The 21,040-nt window shown below is 48.5% G+C and overlaps 1 pseudogene; it reads left to right on the plus strand.

Annotated features, from left to right (window-relative positions):
- LOC138102151 (enhancer of filamentation 1-like) overlaps positions 1 to 18,597 on the plus strand; it is a 46,580-nt pseudogene extending 27,983 nt beyond the window's left edge.
- Positions 18,598 to 21,040: the final 2,443 nt, after the last annotated feature.

Below are 21,040 nucleotides of genomic sequence, written 5' to 3' on the forward strand. Positions count from 1 at the left end.
TGGGGTAGTTCATAAGGAGAGACCAGAGAGGACTGATCTGCCTCTGCCGTTGAGGGGCACCCACACCTATTTTGATTTCTGGGTTCCTTACTGGTTTTTGTCCTCCCAAAGACCAAAGAGGGAGAGTATCAGTGATGGACGAGAAATCACTAGCTCGTTAATGAAAGCACTCCTTCACTTTCCCAGCCCTGAAACTACAGACAAATAAAATAAATGCAGAGAATTACCAAACACAGCAGGCTTGATAAACCCACACTGAATTTTCTTGGGAGGGGAGGGAAGAGGGGATAGTTGAAAGGGTGGAGGCTTGCCGCCTTGGCAAAGGTGCTTTTCCAGCTTCTCAGAGCCATCCATGGCACAGCAGCCCTGATCCAGTGCTACTCTGGCAGTGCTGCAACACCCCACTGTCACAGGAGGAAAGCAATGGGTGATTGAACCCTCCATCACCTCTCTCCCAGCACTTAGACTATCACCCAAAAATGTTCAGTTTTTTCATTCTCCTGCCCTTTATCACACACAGAATGCCAGTCACCACCAAGCCACTGTGGCTTCACACGCCTGCCTGCTCTCTGCTTCAGCTGCTTGGGGATTTTCCTATGAGGGTCCCAGCTGCCTGTGATGGAGGCATTACAACAACCCTAAGGCAGCTTGACACTGAGATGTGACAGAGGTGACGGTCTGAGCATCTTGTCACACCCCGACATGGGAGACAAGGCAGTCTGGGCTTGGGATGGGAGGTCCCCATGGCAGGATGCCTCTGATTAAAGGAGGAAAGCCGGAGGATCAGGATCGTTGCAGGGATGGGAGCGCAGAACTGGGGGTTGCACACCCTTCCTCTTGACTGCCACCCCTCCGTGCCTGAGTAAACCCACACCTAGGCTCAGGCACCTCCCCTCAGGAGATGGCTGAGGTCACTCACAGCAAGGGTGGGCACGGACTGACAGGTGTCACTGCTCCTCTGCCAGCAGGGTCTGGTCCCGCTCTGGCACCCCATGGCCTGAGCATCACAATGTTCAAGACTGCAGCTCTGATGAGGTGGCACAAGGGAGTAGTCCTTAACTACAGACAGATGAAAGCCAGTTCAGCACTGAAAGAAAAAACCTGGGAAATTTAAAAAGCTGAGCTTCCAGGTTTTTCTTCAACTTTGAAATCCATGTCATAGTAGCATTTAGTTTTGTTTTCCTCTTTTAAAATTTTCAATCAATGTGTAAAAGGTAAGTGAGTAAAACTTTGTCTCTATTGGCCAATTTTCATGGTAGTTTCCAAAAAGCCAGTTTAATCTCGCGTGCTGGATGTAAACACTACATTGGAGTTTCTGTAATGCTATAGCTTTCTGCTGGCTACAACCTGCAGTTGTAAAATACAGCCCTTTCTTGGACAAAAGCCAAGATCTTGGAAAGGATCAAAGAATAAAAAGCAGAAATTACTTTATCAGGAGATGGATTTTTTTTTATGCCTTACATATAAAATTGTCTCACACCTAAACCCCTTTTTGTGGCAATCCTTGCTGCAGCATCACAGTTTCCAAGAGAGTTGGGAGGCAGGGGATATTCCAGGGCTGCATCCACCAGAACCGGACCCCATTTCACCTCCACACTTCTCTTCCGCCTGGAACTGAGGATACTGTGTCAGCACATCCGAAGTCCTGGTGGTACCTGCAGTGCCAGTCCCCTAACTGTGCTGCCCAGCCACCACACCTGCCCTGCCATGGGATGTCACTCAGGTTTGTCAGGAGCTGCTGGGGTCAGGCTGTGCACAAGCCACGCCCCTGCACTGACTCTGACAGCTCCCAGAACAACAGGCCAGGTTTTCTTTTTTTCTCCCTGTACTAGTTTGAAAACAAACCAGTGGGAGATCACGAGTCAGAATTATAATTTAATAGGAAAATTAAAATAATGCAATAGTACAAGAACGCTGACAGAGTCAGGATACAACCTGACACCCTCTTACTCAGGGTGGTGGTAGCAGTCCAGATGAAGTGGAGTCCCATAGGTAAGGGCTGCTCGTGCTCTTCCAAACCCCAGATTATATCCAGGTGGGAATGCTTGGCTCCTCCCCCAGGGCAGAGCATCTCACAATGGGATGATGTAATTCTATGAGTCATGCGGTTGGTCCTTGGTTGCCCATTAAACAGAAACAGTCTCCTGAGGGAGTGATCAGGGATGAGTCATGGTAGGAGATAACAATCATTGCTTTAACAGCTTGTGAAGATGATAATAGAATACATACTATTGGTTACACTTTCTATTGTAACCTAGGACAATGCTGCACCTCCATCTGCATGCCAAGATGATACAGCCCTGAGGGAAAACTTGCAGGATTTTTCATCTCCAGTGGGCCACAGTGTAAGACCAGAAGAAGTATATGCTACTCCTCCTCCCACCACCAGAGCAACTGGAAAAGAACTTAAAAGATTTTCTCCTGTGAGCCTGTTATTGCCAGGTGGAATGCTACTGACACAGAGTGTTTATGACATCCTTATGAACCATCAAAACCATTTTCTTGGACAGCAAATTGCACCTGAAAAAGATGTTTATGTTAGCCCAAGGGGAATTGCATTCCCAGGACAGCAGACAGGACTCAGTAAATCGCAGAAGGTGGTGATGATGTGCCACTACCAGTCCTCCAAGACAATAAAGGCTTACAGGATATGACTGCTGGGATGAATAGGTTGTCTTTCTCCAGCACAGGAAGCACAAGGAGTAACATGTCCACATCTTCAACGACATCAAAAGACTTTCTCTTCTCGTTCAGCATCAACTGCACAGGACAAAAGACTAATCCTTGGTCCAGACACTGCTACAGAGAGGCTTTATCGCCTTGAGCAGATGGTGGGGACAGCTGTCAATCACAGCCTTCATTACACCAGACTGGCAGTCCTGTGGATATATGGAGAAAAACATCAATGAAATTCACACTGCTGTGGATAAGGTAGAGCAGTCACTGTTGGATTACTTCCAGTTTGCCAAAGTATTGGCAGCCAATGCTTCCTCTCTGAGTTCAGCATCCTCAACAAAATGAGGAGGGAGATGCAAAAGCTCTTACCAGATCTTTACCCAAAGAAGTCATGACTTGAACTGCTACAGCTGGTCTTTGAATGTCCTGGCTGTTAACAGAGGGCAGAACAAGTGTGATTGTAGAGGAATTCCTCGTGGGACAGGGGCATATGATACCCCAGGAGAGCTTGGTTGTTGCAGAAGTACCCCTGACGGGGCCTCAGGCTGAAGATAGGCTTGCAAGGCACCTGCTAGCCAGCAGCCTTGAACAGCCTTGGGAAAAGGTATACACACTGGTCAGCTCCCTCACTGCTTAGAAGCTTTCTCGTGGGAAGGGGGTATGAACTTTGCAAAGTATAACTTGGTGTAAGTAAGCAATAAAACGGGAGCATGATGCTCAAATTGTATCGGTGTTCATGTCGTGACTCTGGCTGGTTCCTCTGCACCCAGGATCCACTCCCCCTCACTAAACCTGGCACCCGAATGGCAGGGACCTGAATGAGTTTTGCTACATGCAGGTTCGTTAAATGCGGTAAGACTCCAATTCATCGTATCAGTGCTGGAGCCTGGGGAATCAGAGTGGGTGGCCCCAAAGCCGAGTAAAGCCAGGGTCCCGGTCTCAAAGCCAATTAAAAGGCTGGAGGATAAGCCCCAAAGCCAAGTAAAGCTGGGGGCTAAGCCTCAAAGCCAAGTGGCCACAGACCATAGTTCATATGGCCGAGTGAGCGCCTGCAGGTGGGAAGCTATGGATTATGAGGCAGGGGCTCGACTCCTAGCTAGTATCCTCTCTAAGAGAGGCAAGATTGTGAAAGACCGAGATCTTAATGCCCTCGTTATGTGGGCCCGGGAACATGGATTACTGAGATACACTTCGCTTTTGTTTTCAACCGAAGCATGGTGGGAAGTAGGGAACGAATTGCGGCTGTCCACAATTGAGGGTGGAAAGGAAGCTAAAGAAGCTAAAGCTCTCAGCTTAACATGGAGAGCAGTAACTAACACTCTCGCAGAGATGAAAGCAGAAATGACAATGGCCACAGTGGCCATTGAAGGTTTAGGGCGCAGTGGCTCCGGGAAGGAAACGGACGGGGGTCTTACAAAGCGGCAGCTGGGGACCAGGGTGGAGTCCAGGGTTGTGCGGTTCTTCAGGCTGACCATGGGCAGACCAATTAAGGGCACAGCAGCACCCGTACGTTTGTTGTGGGAGTTGCTGGACGTGGCAGGGAAGGAAGTTACCCCTCCAACGTCTGAGGGAGAAATGGCTGCAAAGGTGGAAGCAGAGCCGCCCGACTCAGGAGGGGGCGCAGGTGGGTGAAGGAGAAACGAGCGGTCCTAGCTTCCGGTCGACAGCGGCGGTGCAAACGAGCCGTCCTAGCGCTCGGCCGAAAGCAGCGGCACGCCACACTCTTCTGCCAGACAGTGGAGCAACGTCTGACGGCGAAGCAGCCTCTGTGGTTTCGTTGCCTGCAGAGCCAGAGCCAGAGCCAGCCAGGGCTGCCGGGGATCAGTCCCAAGAGGAGGAGAACTACCAAGAGATGATGCATGAAGTAATCAAAAGGCTTGCTGACTTATCTACACGGCAGGATGTGCTGGAGTCCAAAGCTTGCGATATTACACCATCAGCACCGTGGCGTCCCGTGGCCCCACCAGTCAAGATAGCCACCAGAACTCCTACATTCCCATCGGGAGAATTGGGCACAGTGCCTACAGCCCCTCCCTTCCTGCGAAGGGAGGTGCAGCTGTCGTTTCCATCAGCCCTGACGGGGAGGACTGACCCATTGCGAAGGAGATGGAATGGAGTTATCCGTGATGCAATCATTGAGGGTCATTGGCATGCAGTGGATGTCCTTGCATGTCCTGTACAGATACAACGGGACACTGCAAAGTGGGAACCCCATGACTGGAAGCTCTTGCAGCAAGCCAAGCAAATGGTCACCACGCATGGCTTGCGATCTGAAGATGCACAAAGCATTCTGCAGTTTATCTTTACAGCAGATGTCCTGTGTCCAAATGATTGCATCGGCATTGCACAATTGTTGTTAGCCCCTTCACAGTTCCTGCTCTGAGAGTGAACATGGAAGCAGCTAGCACAAGAAGAAGCTAGCAAGCACCAAGGTGACACACAAGACCCACTGTATGCGCTCCAAGCTGACATGCTAACTGGGAGCCGGGCTTACGAAGCGCCGGTGACACAACTGACTATGCCCATAGTCATTCATGAGTTGCCACAGACTCTTGCCTACAAAGCCTTGTTGTCAGTACCTGAAAAGAAGAAGTCTCCCCCGTGTGCAGCAATCCGACAGGGGCTGTCGGAGCCATATGGTCAGTTCATCGACCGTTTGTCAGCAGCCTTGAAGGATGCAACTGAGCTCTCTGAAGAGCTCCAAGAGCAAATGTTCCAGACCCTTGCCTTTGAAAATTCTAATAAGCAAACTAAGACAATTCTTGCCACACTGCCCCAGGAAGCAGGAGCAGACAAGATGCTCGTGCATGCTACCCGTGTGGAACAGTCATCTCAAACAGCTGCATTTACCGCAACGCTGCAGAATGTCCTGCAACAACAGGGACAAGTTATCGCCACAGCACTGACCAGAGGGGTGCAAGGACAGAAGGGGATGAAGGCTGCTGGCACAGCTCCTGGTCCCCGAACGGGCAGAATAACCTGTTTCCAATGCAGTGAAGAGGGGCACCTGAGGTGCACTTGCTAGAAACCGGTGTGGTGCCACAACTGCAATTCTGGCAACCATGCCACTATAGCATGCCGCTATGCTGGAAACGGCCAGAGCAGCACGGTAGAGTCTCACGCCAGGACACAGGTGAGCTCCCCAAAGAGCCACAAGTCAAGTGCAACCCCGGTGGTTTCCTTCACCAGAACCAGCCAGCCACCCGAGGGAGCCTCGGAGTGGATGTGGCAACCTCAATAGAAGTCACACTGATGGACCGCCAGATCACCCTGATCCCAACCACAGCCAAGGGCCCCCTGTCATCAGACGGTCCTCGTTTGGGTGGTCTACTCGTGGGGTGGTCATCAACCAGCCGGCAGGCAGTAGTGGTGCTCCCTGGAGTCATCAATGCTGACTACACCGGTGAAATTAAGATCATGGCTTACACGCTGCAGCCACTCGTGACTATCCCGCAGGGCAGTCACATTGCCCAAATCGTTCCTATTCCCCTAATGACCAACGGGGAAACCAGCAACAGCAGTGTCCGCGGAGACCACACCTTTGGGTCCTCTGGTTTCAACATGTTTTGGACATTGAACCTGGCCCAGAGACCTCAGCGGCAAGTGATCCTGTGAAGGGGGGCAGAAGCCATCAAAATACAGCCGCTTTTCGACACAGGTGCGGACGTTACCATAATCAACCAGGCAGTATGGTCATCTGTTTGGGTACTGGAAAAACCAGCGACCACGCTAGTAGGGGTGGGAGGAACACAAATCCCCCAAGTAAGTGCAACCCCAATTACCCTAGAATTTGAGGACAATCAAATCATTGTGTATCGCCCCTATGTTATGAAGCTGCCTCAGACCCTGCAAGGCCTGATTGGATGTGACATCCTTGCACAGTTAGGCCTTGTGCTCACCACAGACCAGCATTTATGCTGATGGCCGCTGCCGATCAGCTGTCTATACGGGCTCTCACCTGGTTAACAGATGATCCTGTCTGGGTCGAGCAGTGGCTGGTAACAGACGAAAGGCTGAAGATAATAGAACAACTTGTTGCAGAACACATAGTGGCAGGACACATCAAGCCGTTGGTCAGCCCATGGAACACCCCCATCTTTGTGATTCCAAAGAAGTCAGGAAAATGGCACCTCCTTCATGACCTTTGCCAAGTGAATGTGCGCATGCAAGCTATGGGGGCACTGCAACCTAGGCTACCGGCTCCTACAATGATTCCAGTGGGATGGCAAATCACTGTAATTGACTTAAAAGACTGCTTTTTCACAATCCCACTGCATCCAAAGGACACAGAACGTTTTGCTTTTACAGTGCCCACAAAGAATCACAGTGAGCCGCTAAGTGCTACGAGTGGGTTGTCCTACCCCAGGGAATGAAAAATTCTCCCATGCTGTGTCAGCTGTATGTTGACTGGGCGCTATGTCTGATTCGACGACGCCACGCTGAAGCACTCATCTACCATTACATGGATGACATCCTGATAGCTACTGCCACAGAGTTCTCAGACCAAGAGATGCAATGGGTCAGAGAACACCTGCATGAGATTGGATTCGAGATTGCCCCCCAGAAAATCCAGCAGACTGCACCATGGAAGTACCTGGGCTGGCTAATATCAGACTCGCAAATTAGGCCCCAAAAGATCGAGCTACATACAGAAATCTCCATGCTCCATGATGCGCAATGTCTGCTAGGAGATCTGCAATGGGTCCGTGGAGTCACGGGAATCACGAATGCCAACCTCGCCCCCTTCCTGCCATGGCTGCACAGGACGAATGCTGCCAAACCTCGAGAATGCTCCCCGGACCAAGCAGCAGCTCTTGCCAAGGTCGCAGATAAGATGTGGCACGCATGGGTATCACACAGAGAAGGAGTCCCACTCCCCATCCTCATGACCCTGATCGGTGCAGCGGGTTCACATGCCATCATCCACCAATGGCAAAAGAAAAGTGGGGAGGACATCCGGATTCCTGAATGGATCTTCCCACTGACTCAGCCACGCTTCAGACTGCAGTCCAGGGTAGAGATGGTAGCGTTTTTAATCCAAAAGAGTCGTGACCAAGTGGTGGAGTTGGACGACAGAGAGGCAGAGGACATCAATATACCAGTCCAAACAGGGGACTTGGAGTGGATGCTATGCCATGCGGAGGCACTGCAAGAAGCTCTGCTCGGATTCACCAGCATGGTCCATAACAAGTGCGCACAGGGAAGGCTGGCGCAGTTGCTGGGGCGCTATGAGTGGCTGGACCACCCACTGAACGTAGAACGGCCAGTACTAGGGCGCACGGTGTTCACGGATGTGGGGAGGAAGATGAAATGGGCCGCCTGTGTGTGGAAAGAGAATGACGACTGGAAGACTCATAGCTGGAGAACCGGCCGACAGCTTGCAAACACTCAAAGGGCATGCCGTGATATGGGCCTTACAACAGTGGTCGAAAGAACCGGTGAATGTAGTCAGCAATTCCCTATATGTCGTTGGAGTAGCCCAACGGATCCACGATGCAGAAATCCGGCGTACCAACAACAAACATCTGGACAGACTGCTCATTACATTGAGGCACACCCTGCAACAACAGACACACCCCTACGGTATCCTGCACATTCGAAGCCACCAGTGGAACATCGGGCTGGGAGAGGGCAATGCCCATGCAGAATGAGGCAGTGACCTGTGCCCCCATAGTGCATCTCCCGCCTGTGAACACTTTTGAGCAAGCCAGATGTAGCCATGATGTGTTCCATCAAAACGCAAAATCCCTGCAGAGACAGTTTAGGATCCCACTGATAGAAGCAAAAGGCATAGTGCAGGCTTGTCCCCGCTGTAGCCATCATGGCCTGGGGTTGGGTGTGGAAGTTAACCCCAAGGGTTTGAAAGCCCTCAAACTCTGGCAAATGGACGTCACTCACATCCCTGAGTTCGGTCAACAGAGCTATGTCCATGTAACAATTGACACCTTTTCACACTTCCTGTGGGCTACCGCTCAGACAGGAGAGAAGGCATTGCATGTGGAACTGCATCTGTTCTCTTGCTTCGCAGTAATGGGGGTACCCAAAAAGATCAAAATGGACAATGGGCCAGCGTACACTAGTGGTCGCCTAGCCAGATTTATGCAGCAGTGGGGGTTAGAACATATCACAGGGATCCCACACTTGCCCACCGGTCAGGCAGTGGTAGAGAGAGCCCATCGTACACTAAAAGAATATCTAGGCTGACAGAAAGGGGAAGAGATGGAACCAAGTAAGCGGCTAAGCAAGGTGCTGTTTACATTGAACTTCGTCTCTCTGGCCGGGGATAGGGAGGAGTCTCCAGTGGCAATCCATCATCAGACAGTTCATAGGGGAATTGAGCGGGCCCTTCCAGAAATAAGTGTGTCGTACCGTAACCCTTGAACGGGTTTGTGGGAGGGTCCCAGCCCAGTGCTATTTAACTGTCAAGGATATATGTGTGTTTCCTCCCCAGAAGGACTGCTGTGGGTGCCCAGCAAGTGGTGCCGTGCTACGCATGCAGGACCCCGAAGCAAGAAGGCACCGTCGGCATTGGCTCCTGAGGAAAGTAACGCCACTACTTCAACAGCTGGAACTCCGGGACCCTCATCCTGAGAAGCCTTGGATGAGGCTGCAGATGTGGCTGAGTGAGGGGGCTGAGAACTTGCCAGATCCACCACTCTCTGTAGTAGGAAAAATAGCAAGACTCTGTGGCGAATGTAACAGCTGCCCTGGGTGGTTGCTAGTGACTTGTGGTGGGCTTCAGGGAACCCTCTCTGAAGGCAGAACCAAGAAGGGGAGTTGCATAGATTCTTGTGTATAGCACCAGACACAGAGGTAGAGTGAGGAATCGTTTTGACTGTCTTGAGACAAGGGCATTGACGGACATCTTCAATCAGCTGTCCACCCATTTAGATCGAGTGAGGACAGTACGGACGGTGGCAGTGTTAGGGTGAGAGAGTAGCACACAGGTTTGTGTCCTTTGGCAGCGTGTGGTGGCCCCTGAGCGCTGGGAAGCAACAAAGTAGAGCTGGACCCGTAAACATTCTGAGAGGTTTGCTACTTGTAAGCATCCTAACCGGGTCCCACGCAATGTTAACAGCAATCCAAAAGAGACAAAACATGTGGGTCACCCTAGCTGAACTAACGGGGCAAGACTCCATGTGTCTGAGCCTGACCATGCCAGGGGACCCATTTCTCACCTGTTTAATCGGGGTCCCATATTTTAACCCGCAAGACTTCTGAGGGATGCTAGACAACAGTTCCCTGATTAGGAACGCCACAAACAATGGCAATTGATCAGGGCTGATTGGACTCAAGCCTGAGCAGCAGTGTGCCTGCTGGCAAGCTGCATTCTTGAAAAGCATCAGTGTCACCATGGGAACACCAGAAGAGTTACATCTACTGGGTTCCACAAACCAAACTGGGGATGGTTACATGACATTCAAGCCTCCCACTACCTGTCAATTAAATGTTAATAGGTGCCTTTGGGCCACTGATGACTCTCTTGCAGACTGGTTTCTGAGAAAGCACTAGTCCGAAGCAATTTACTACCGAATCAACCTCACGGGTCAAGCCCCAAAACGCCTCCCCAGTGGTACGTTCTTAATATGCGGGGACCGCACGTGGAATGGGCTTCCTGCTAACCCACATGGGGGACCGTGCTACTTAGGGAAACTCACCCTGTTTCATCCAAACCTGCATCAACTCTTAAATATCATCCACCGCACTGAAACCAGGGTGCGGCGTTCAATCCATGAGCTCAAATGTAAAAGAAATGAAGAGCCCGTCTTTTGGAGTCGTGGTATAATTTGGCAAGCATCTATGTTTGTACCTGGTGCTTCAGCAGCCAGGGTTCATGCAATTTTGCATAAACTTGCTTGCTGGGCGAGGGATGAGGTAAACATAACTTCACAGTTGTTTGACGAGCTAAGCGCAGATGTTACTAGTGTTAGGCATGCAGTATTACAAAATTGTGCAGCCATTGATCTTCTACCACTAGCTCACTGCCACCGCTGTGAAGAGTTCCAGGGTATGCGCTGTATGAATCTTTCTGACCACTCTGTCTCAATTCACAAGCACCTCTCTGACCTCCACAGGGGCCTACACAGCCTTCGGGAGACAGACGACCCTATTGGAGATTGGCTTAAGGGTCTAGATATCACCAGATGGCTGCGTATCTTGGTAGTAGAAGGCTGCTGATTGCTATTTGTAGTTATATTAGGCTTAATAGTACTTGGGTGTATTTTTTCTTGCCTTTAAAGCAGGGCTGCAAAAGATCATCGACCAGGCCTGGGTTGCCCAGAAAGAAAGCAGAGGATATGTAGAGGAATTCCTTGTGGAACAGGGGCATATGATACCCCAGGAGAGCTTGGGCACCCCGGGGTTGTTGCAGAAGTACCCCTGACGGGGCCTCAGGCTGAAGATAGGCTTGCAAGGAACCTGCTAGCCAGCAGCCTTGAACAGCCTTGGGAAAAGGTATACACTCTCCCCCGCTGCTTAGAAGCTTTCTAGTGGGAAGGGGCGTGAACTTTGCAAAGTATAACTTGGTGCAAATAAACAATAAAACGGGAGCATGATGCTCAAATCGTATTGGTGTTCGTGTCGTGACTCTGGCTGGTTCCCCTGCACCCGGGATCCACCCCCTGCTAAATGCGATGACCTGGATTGGTTTGTTATGGTGGCAAGGACAGTCCCAGATGATACCAAGCAGCTGACCACTACTATCAGTGTCAATGCAGAGCTGCTCTTCAAACAGGCACTGGGCAGCTCCCGTTTCAAAAACATACCACAGAATATAATGAATGCTCCTGACTGTGTCTATGACAATCCTCAGATGCAGCATCATGGAGAAAAAGCAAAGAATCACTGCAGCTCCCTTTCCCTGTTCTTGAGTAAAAGCCAGCACCCTTACAATGCCACCAGTGAAGGCTCGGAAAAGAGCTGGATGGATGACTACGATTGTGTTCACCTGCAGATGGGTAAACCCAACATCTTGTTCTGCACAAGGCCATGTAGGAATTTTCTGTGGCTTTTGCAGAAGCTTCTTGCACAGAAGCAGCAATTGACTGCCACACTAATGCATATTCAAGAGTAATTTCACCAGTGATTACTTCCTCCAATAGGACTGTTGCATGTATTATAGTGATAGCCTTTTGCTCTGCCACACTATCCTTTCATTTTCTGTACTCTTGGTAGTGCACTACCAGTGAAAAAGCCAATACAAAGCAGCCTCTTTCTTGACATGCAAGTTGTCATTTAGCTCAGGAGCAATTTTTATTTAACATAGTCCCTTATGTTATGCAAAACATAAAGGGGAAAGAAGAGTTTAAAAGGCAACAGAAGGAGCTTCTGGAGAAAGAAAATATCTTCAAGCAGAGCAAAATGGAGCTAGAGCACCATCAGGTATGTTCTCCCAGGTGCTATAATCACCCTGAAATGCAGTGTTCCTCACACATAAGGAGCACTGGTCAAATAGAGCAGGAGGCGCCCTTCCCTTAGCAGTGTGATGCCTTTTCCTGGTCTTAAAATCAAGAGTCATACACAGTTAGAAGGGGAAAAGGGATTTTTCCTTGGTATTTATTTTAAGGATCCTTAGGTGCACATGTCCAGGTCATATGCATCGAAATGCACCCTGCAAAAAAAATTCCCTCCCCAAAAGATCTGGTATAACATTATAGGTCTTACTAATTAGCATATCTATCAAAAATTCCCCAATGAGAGGCTTGAATGAGCCCCCCTCCCCAAGGAGCCTTCCCCTGGATGGTTCTATCTTAGTTTACAGAATGTGTTCTGGAAAGGACCTTGGGGTCTGGGGCTTTCTGATCCCTACCTATAAAGCTTCTAAAATGTTTAGTCTCTCAGCTTGACAAAGAAGTCCAAGAATGTAGGCAAAAAGCACTAAGAATACAGAAGTTGTAAAAAGGTATAACAGAGGTATAAAAGAAAAGGCAAAAATCTTCATGGCATCATTTCCCCCCTTTTAGAGACCAACAAAACTCCACCTTGTCTAGTCTCTACTCTGCTCTATTTTTTGCCCGCAGAACCGGTTTACACAACTGGCTGCTCCACAGGCTATTACACAGACAATAACTACAATAACAGCTATTATAAATATTTCTTTTACCCAGGCCCAGTTTGGTAACTATGAGGTGAGGGTATCAAAAATATGATCAAAATTTAAGGTTTTATAAACCACACATCCCAGGGGAAATTCATATGAGAGGTAAAAATGATTTGCAGAAGTATTTAATGGCTCTGAGTTCCACTTCGCAGAAGCTCCAGAGATTCTTAATAAAATTAAGAAATTTTATTTCTAGAAGCTACTTCATGTAGAACTTGAGTTCCCTTCCAATTTTCATCCAAATCTTTCTTAATTCTTCCATTTGGTCCACATAAGAACAACAAGTGGTATTGACAATAGCACATACACCTCCTTCTGCAGCAAGTATGAAATTGAGAGCTATCTTGTTTTGCATAACTGCACGGGACAGACTGTCAGCTTCCTCCTGTAAGGCTGAAATTGCATCTGCAGTATGCTGCTCAATACATTCAGTGACAGCTGAGATGTTTACAATTGCTCTCTCCAGTTCAACCACTCCCTAAGTGGGTACAAGGGCTCTGATTATGCTATGGAAAAGTGTAGGACGTTCAGTGAGGGAGTTAAGAGATCATTTTCTCTTCTCATTTGGTTTTTCAAGATGGTTAAATATTTGGGACCACAGCCCCAGTGGCACAAGCCTGGTCTTTGTTCACGGGCATAACTTTCCAGGCCTTATCACCACATATCCAATACAACCCCGTCCCAACCCTGAGCCAGTCTCCACCCTGTCAATTTCATCTTTGCCGCAATTCTTGGGTCTGTTATTTCCCTGAAATGGGTCTTATGACAGTATGAAGGAAGAACAGCTTTTCCTGTGGCATTTACAATTGCACAAGGAACCTTATAGTTTGCACGCTCTACCAGGCTGCTCAGGGGTATGGGGGGCAGAAGGGTGCTATTAATTGGTTCCCACATTTCAGTGTGGTTCTCTTCCATTAAAATGCCAATCAATGGCCAGTGACCCCTCCCATCTAGGAGTGGTAACTGAGTACAGATCCAACAATCACTCTTATTAAGAATTTTGGACACATTTGGACCACGGTCTTATGCAAATCATGGGGTGAACCCTGAACCATGGTTGCCAGTTGGGCAAACAGCAAACATGTAAAAAACAGTTTAAACTGCATCTTTCTGATTTGTATCAGTCTCTGTCTTCTTGGTGATTTTGGGAGCAGAAGCTTTCTTCACCCTGGAGTAGTGAATCCACAGTCCCTTGCCAGCAACCTTGACCACAGTAAAAGTGGTCAGCAAAACTTGGAATGGTCCCTTCCACTTGGCTTGCAAGGAGTCACTGTCCCATCACTTGATGTAGACCCAGTCTCCAGGCTGGAATGGATGAGCAGGTGTGTCCTGTCACGGCGGAGGGAAAGCCCGGACGCTCAATATGAGTGATCAGCAGGATTCCGTTCCTTGATCATACTAAAGTTTCTTATATACTATCTATAATAGGCTTATGAATATTTGTAAAGGCGCATTCTAAGTGGTTCACATAGTCTTAGCTGACTTCTTAACTCCTCCTAGCTCCTCTTCTGTGGTCAGCAATTCTCTTTTTCTTTGTCTTTTCTAACCAACAGTATTTTATTGTTTTACTGCCAAAGACTAACCTTGCTAACTCTGCAATAAAACACTTAGCTCAGCAATAAGAACTCAATGGTGTCTCAGTTGTTAGGCAGGCTAAGTGCAGCCTTTTGCAACTTCAATTGTTACACAAGATGTGTGCAATGCTGAGCAAGCTGCAGGGGTCTTATGTGCCCTTTTTCACGTAGCCAATCTTCCACAATATTCCCTTTCTCACAATCTTCCTCAATAGTGTCCAATCCTATTGGTTTGGATAACACGACTAATCTCTGGAGCTTCTGCAAAGTGTAACTCAGAGCCATTAAATACTTCTGCAAATCATTTTTACCTCTGTGCCGGTTTGGCCAAATCTAGAAATATATCCTCTGAGAGAAGGCAGACTATAACCACCCCTCCCCCACCAGGTTTGGGAAAAAGAAATTTTCCTCGAAGGAAAGTGAAAGAGATAAAAACTATTTATTTAACAAACACACAGGAAAAGGGATAATGATGCTGAATGATAAAACCTCTCGATCTGCTGAGAGAAACTTGGGGAAAAATTTCAGAGTCCTTCCATAGTCTCTCTCTCCCCTTCCTTGGAGCTGGGAGGGGCTGGTGGGCCCACCTCCAGGGCCAAGGCCTCGGTGGAAATTCCTCCTGATGTATTCTGATGTTGAAACAGTTCAGCAGAGAGAAAAGGAAAAAAAAAATCAAAGTCCCAGGAAAACAAAAGTTCAACTGTCCGAAGGAAAAGGAGCTGAGAAAAAAAACTGCCAAAAGCTAGCTGGAAAGAAAAGCAAGCTGGGTGCCTCCCTTCTCTCTCCCTCCCCTGCTGCAGGTGGAAAAAAATTGCTATCTCTGTGTGACCTTGAACAAGCTGCCAACTGCTTTGAAAAAGTTTTGCTCAGTTTTTTCCTCCCCCCTCTCAGGCTCAGTTTAAAGGCATAGAAAGGCACAAAAATTAATTCCTGGGCATGGGGCAGTGATATGGGATACACATCATAAAGTCACCCCAAGACATATGAATTTCCCCTGGGATATGTGGAACCTGCTATGGCCTGCCATATAATATTTCATAGGGACTGATGTTGTCCCTTCTCCTTGGCTGTATGCGGACTCTCAGCAAGACTACAGGCAGGGCTTGTACCCATGTCACAGATGTCTCTTGACAAATCTTGCACATCAGGGTTTTGAGGGTCCCGTTCATGCGTTCAACTTTGCCACTTGCCTGGGGCCTGTATGGTGTGTGCAGGTCCCGGGTAAGTCTCAAAATCCTGCTAACTTCCCCAACCACTGTTGCAACAAAATGTGGTCCCCTATCTGATGACATTCCCAAAGGAACCCCAAATCTTGGTATTATATGATTGAGCAAAGCCCTCACTACTTCTTTTGCTGTGTTGGTGTGACAGGGGAACGCCTCAGGCCATCCACTGAAGGTGTCAGCCAGTACCAGTATATACGTGCATCCCTCTTTGCGTGGCATCTCAGAAAAATCGATTTGCCAATAATCTCCCGACAGATCTCCTGTCTTTGTCACTCCTAACACAACTCTCTTGCTTGTGTCAGGGTTGTTTTTACAGCAGGTTTAACACTTGCTTGTTCCAGATTGTACAATATCAGTCATTTCTCTCCCTATCACTACTTTCCTCAAATGTTTTAAAAGATTTTCTGTTCCCCAATGGGTACTTTCATGCTCTCGTTGGGCTATTTCCCGAAGGATCAGAGGTAGAACTACAGCTTGTCCTACCAGGGTGACAGCCCACGCACGTTCTTTGATTTCAGCCTTAAGGAACTTAATTAATTTGTGATCCCTCTGATCATATTTTGGGGTAAATGATGACAAATCTACCTCTTTCTGTGGTACCACTGCAAAAATGCCTTTTTCTGTAATCCCCCTGGCTGTTTTGTCAGCAAAACGATTTTCCAGTTCAGGGGCTGTTTTCCCTTTTTGATGACCCTTGCAATGCATGATAGCCACTTTTGTAGGCTTCCAAATGCTCTGTAAAAGTGCAGGGATTTGTTTAGCATGCTTGACCTCATTACCTTGAGCAGTCAGCAGGCTACATTCCTTCCAAATAGCTTCGTGGGCATGAACAACACTGAAGGCATATTTGGAATCAGTCCATATGTTCACCTTCTTCCCCTCGCTCAGTTCTAGTGCAATGAGTTCAGCTTTCTGTGATGATACATCTGGAGGCAAGGCTTTTGCCTCAATGATTTTATCTGAGGTGGTTACAGCGTAATCAGTCATCCTCCTACCATTTTACATGAAGCTGCTCCCATCAGTGTACAATTCCCAGTCTGGATCTTTCAAAGGAACATTATTACAGCTGGTGATGGGGGGGTCAGCGGCTCTGACCCAGGAAGAGGTGACCGGTCCGGGGAGATGGTCCCGAAAGGAATCACCTTCCCGAGGTCCGGTGTCTTCCCTCAGCTGCTGGCAGGAGGGCCCTTGCAGAGGCTGTCAGCTCTTTAGTGATTATCAGCTTGTGATTCCAGCTCAGCTCTGCAGGGCAGCCTCCAGGCCAAGCCAGACCAGAGAGAGAGACGAGAGGCTCGTGTGGCTGGTTCAGCACAGAAGGTAGCTTTATTGTGGGTCCCCTCCAGCGAAGGGGAGAGCCAGGGACAAGAGCCCTCTCTGTGAGCCACAGGGGCCCATAGGGCTTGCTCTTATAGGGATACAGGGGATCAGTAAAGGACCAATGGATTACAGAGGATCTGGGATGGTTACAGGCCAATGGGTTACGAAGAAATCTGCATAGTGTCTCCCAAAGTATTGTGGGTCTGTCTTTTCTTGCCATGACCAAAGAAGTGGTTGCCTTTCCAGGGAGTCCTGCTGGGTGATTGCAAAATCTCTTATCTCAGCAGAGATCCCTCCAAGGCAGGGGCTGGGCATACCCCACAGAACATCTTTCAGGTCTGGTCTGCTGGAATAAGTTTCCTCTATTGTCTGCAAACAATCATGCTCAGGCACACTATCAAGTAATGTGGATGATAAAAACATCCCAGGGCTTACCACAGAAGTTGTCTTTAGAGTAACATCATTGTGTTTTAACAACACAGATTGATATTTAAGCATCCTGCTAGGGGAGAGCCAGTGTCCCCCCTTTTGCTCTAGCACATTTATCATTGCATGAGGTACATACACGACAATGTGCTGCCCAAAGGTGAATTTACGGGCCTCCTGTATCAGAAGGACTGTTGCTGCCACAGCTTTCAAGCATCCTGGCCAACCCTGGGCTACACTGTCTAGTTGTTTTGAAAAATAGGCCACAGCTCTTCGCTGGTCTCCAAGGTGCTGTGCCAGTATCCCCAAGCAACATTCAGTCACTCATGTGTAAAGAGTTCAAAAGGTTTAATCAAGTCTGGCAGCCCCAGAGCTGGGGCTGACATCAGGGAATGTTTCAGCTGTTTAAATGCAGCCCTGGCATTCTCTGTCCACAGGATTGTCCCCTTTTCAGCTGCTTTAAGGACCTCATATAAAGGTCTCACCAGTAGACCGTAGTTTGATATCCACAGGCGACACCAACCTACCATTCCCAGGAAGGCCTGCTTCTCCCTTACAGTATGGGGCTCTGGAAGTTGACAGATGGCTTCCTTCCGCTCTCTGCTGAATTGTTGATGTCCACGGAAAATTTCCAGGACCAGGTATACTACTGTTTCCCTGGCAACCTGTGCCTTCTCTCTCTCGACCTGATACCCACTTTGGCCTTAAAAGTTCAACAGACTTACAGTGAGCTCGATGCAGTCATCTTGTGTCTTGGCCGCTATCAAGATCTCATCAATATACTGGAAAACCGCTCCTCCTGGTTCTTGTTTCCTCCAGTCCTCAAGCTCCTTTGACAGCTGGTTTCCGAATATGGTTGGGCTGTTTTTGAATCCTTGTGGTAAAAGTGTCCAGGTGAGCTGGGTCTTTCTCCCTGTTTCACGGTTCTCCCACTTAAAAGCAAAGAATTCTTGGCTATTCTTATGCACAGGAATGCAGAAAAAGGCATCCTTGAGATCTAAAACAGTGAATCACTCTAATTCATTTGTTAGTGTTGTCAATAGTGTGTAAGGATTCACTACCCCTGGGTGTATGTCCTCTGTTATCTTGTTAATTTTCCTCAAATCCTGTACCAACCTGTAGCTTTTACCATCAGCTTTCTTTACTGGCAAGATTAGTGTGTTGTACCTGGATTCTCATTCCACTAACAACCTAAATTTGAGAAACTTTTCAATCACAGGTACCAATCCCTTACGAGCTTCTAATTTCAGAGGATATTGTCTTTGCCTTACTGGTGTAGCCCCTGCTTTGAGTGTGATACTCACAGGTTCATCTCTTTTGGATCTCCCAGGAGAATCATTGGCCCACACTATTTGAATGACAGCCTCTTCAACTTCTTTGGGAATTTTTCCATGGCATTCCGGCACAAGTATAGCAGCTGCTTTGATAATTTTAGATTCTGGGATTATAACTTTCACTCCCCCCTCCTTGGAAAACTTAATTTCTGCTTCCAATTTTTCCAATAAATCTCTGCCCAATAATGGCATTGGGGAATTTGGCATATACAGGAACTGGTGAGTGACCCAGTGTTTTCTCAATTTAAATTTTTAAGGTTGAAAAAAAGGCTTTGTTTCACTTATCCCTGTAGCTCCGATCACATCCACAGTGTCTTGACTCACTTTACATTTTAAAGTGTTTAACACAGAATATGTTATTAACTCAATAACCACCCATTTCTGGTATAGCTTCAGCTTTTCCATCTGTTCTGGGACATTGGGATCCCAGCCAGGGTTTGCTAGGGGATAGATGTCATTAACTGACCCTTGGAGACTCCCAGTTGCAATTTGAGTTTCTATAGCAGATACAGCAGCTTTGTTGACCATTTCTCTCTCTGTTTTATCCAATAATTCATCTAGCATAACATTTAGATCACCCCAATCTGGGTTTGGGGATTTTATGGCCATTTCTACACACATAGCTACTCTCTCTGGGTTGTCCCTGTACTTCTGTCTTGGTTTGAAAGACAGGTGTCTGCCAAGGAAGGCAGGAGTCTCCCTTAAAATGGAAGAAAAAAAATTGCAACCCCCTTCCCTCAGAATTATTATAATTTTGAAATTAAGGGGCTTTCAGGAAAAGATATGAGGAACAGGAATAACAGTTCTTTACTATTATATATATAACCAGTCAAACAAACAGCAATAGCTAAGGCAGTAACAGCAAACAATCACAAACCCAGTCCCAGCCTTCTTGGCTGTCAGGCCGTTTCCCCTTGGGTGCAGTTCTGCTCTCAGCCAGCAGTGGCGCTGGCGGCTCCTGGTGAGCAGGGCAGGTGCGATGGTTCCCCCACGGCTGCAGGGGGCGCTCCGGAGCGAGCTCGGGGAGCACGCGGCACCGGTGCCCTGGGATCCCGGGAAGGGATGGAACAAAGGCTTCACAAACCCCTGGGCAGCTGGCCCCGGTGTCCGGCCGGACCCTCGGGAACAGCAGGCTGGAATGGCAGGCTGGAACGGCAGGGACAAGCACAAATGCCGGGTGGCAGACGCGATGTATTGAACTCTGGAGCTGCGGTGGGAACCCCCAGAGGTCTGGGCAGGCAGGGTGCGGTGGGGCTACAGAGTAGCAAAGGCTTGAAGCGGGGCTAGGGCGGCTACAGCCCAGCTCCCAGCGGGGCAGGGAAGGCGGGCTTGGGATCCTGGGGTTTCTCTGGTAGAAGGAAGGAAGGCAGCTGAAGAAGCAGAAGTCTCCAGTGCTGACTAACTCCTTCCTGCCTCCCTCTCCATCCAAACACTGGGAACTCACAGCCCACAAGCCCAGGTGAAAGAGAGTAGCCAGCTGGACCCCTCGCTCTATGGCCAGGTCTTTTGTTTTTCATTAACACCCAGTAATTTGTCCCCCTGGCAACATGTAGGGAGAAAATTCTTTAAGAGAAAAAGAATACAGAAGGGGAACTTCTAAAACCACAGAGTTTGCTTTGCTGGTTTTTGGGACATCAGAGACTCCCCCAAGGTGGCTGGCAAAGCTCCTGTTTCCACAACCTCTGCTTCCCAAAGCTCTGCTGGGGCCAGAAAGAGCAAAGGAAACATCATAGTTCCATGCTGGAAATTTCTTCTTGTGCCCAAAACCCCAGAGAAATCATGTCTACCCTATCCTTGGAAGTGTCCAAGGCTGCACAAGGCTTGGAGCATCCTCAGCTAGTGGATGGAATGGCAGGGGATGGAATGAGGTGCTCTAACGCAGTTCTTGTGCTCGAGGCACGAGCTCTGGTGTGCCCCAGGTCATAGAGAGTCCAACTGCATTACTTCTGTGCATCGCTGAAGCGACTTCAACATCAGGAAGAGGTGCTGCTGGCTGAGCTAGCTCACTGGCTTCTTTGCAGAGGGAACACAGCAGGCTCATGTTAGCTTGGAGACAAAGGAAGAGAGAGGCTTCTCTGTAACAATAAAACAGGTTTATTGTTAGAAGTTTCACAACCAGAACAAGCTTGGAAGGGATGGAATGCGATGGGATCCTTCCCCAAGGCTTGTCCTCAGTTTTATAGGGAGTTTGAAAACCACGGGGAAAGGGGAGAACAACCAATGAGTTACAAGCCAGGGGGAGGATACAATTTAACAAGAACCACTGGGGGAAACCGAGAGGCAGGAGTTATAACAGAGAACCAGTGAACAACTGAGTAACCGAGAATTTTCCCGAACCGGGGGAGGCAGCTCGTATCCGGGCGCCGCCCAGGGGGGTGCAGTTTATGC

The sequence above is a fragment of the Aphelocoma coerulescens genome, unplaced genomic scaffold, assembly GCF_041296385.1.
Source record: "Aphelocoma coerulescens isolate FSJ_1873_10779 unplaced genomic scaffold, UR_Acoe_1.0 HiC_scaffold_63, whole genome shotgun sequence".
In the NCBI taxonomy this organism is placed as follows: domain Eukaryota; kingdom Metazoa; phylum Chordata; class Aves; order Passeriformes; family Corvidae; genus Aphelocoma; species Aphelocoma coerulescens.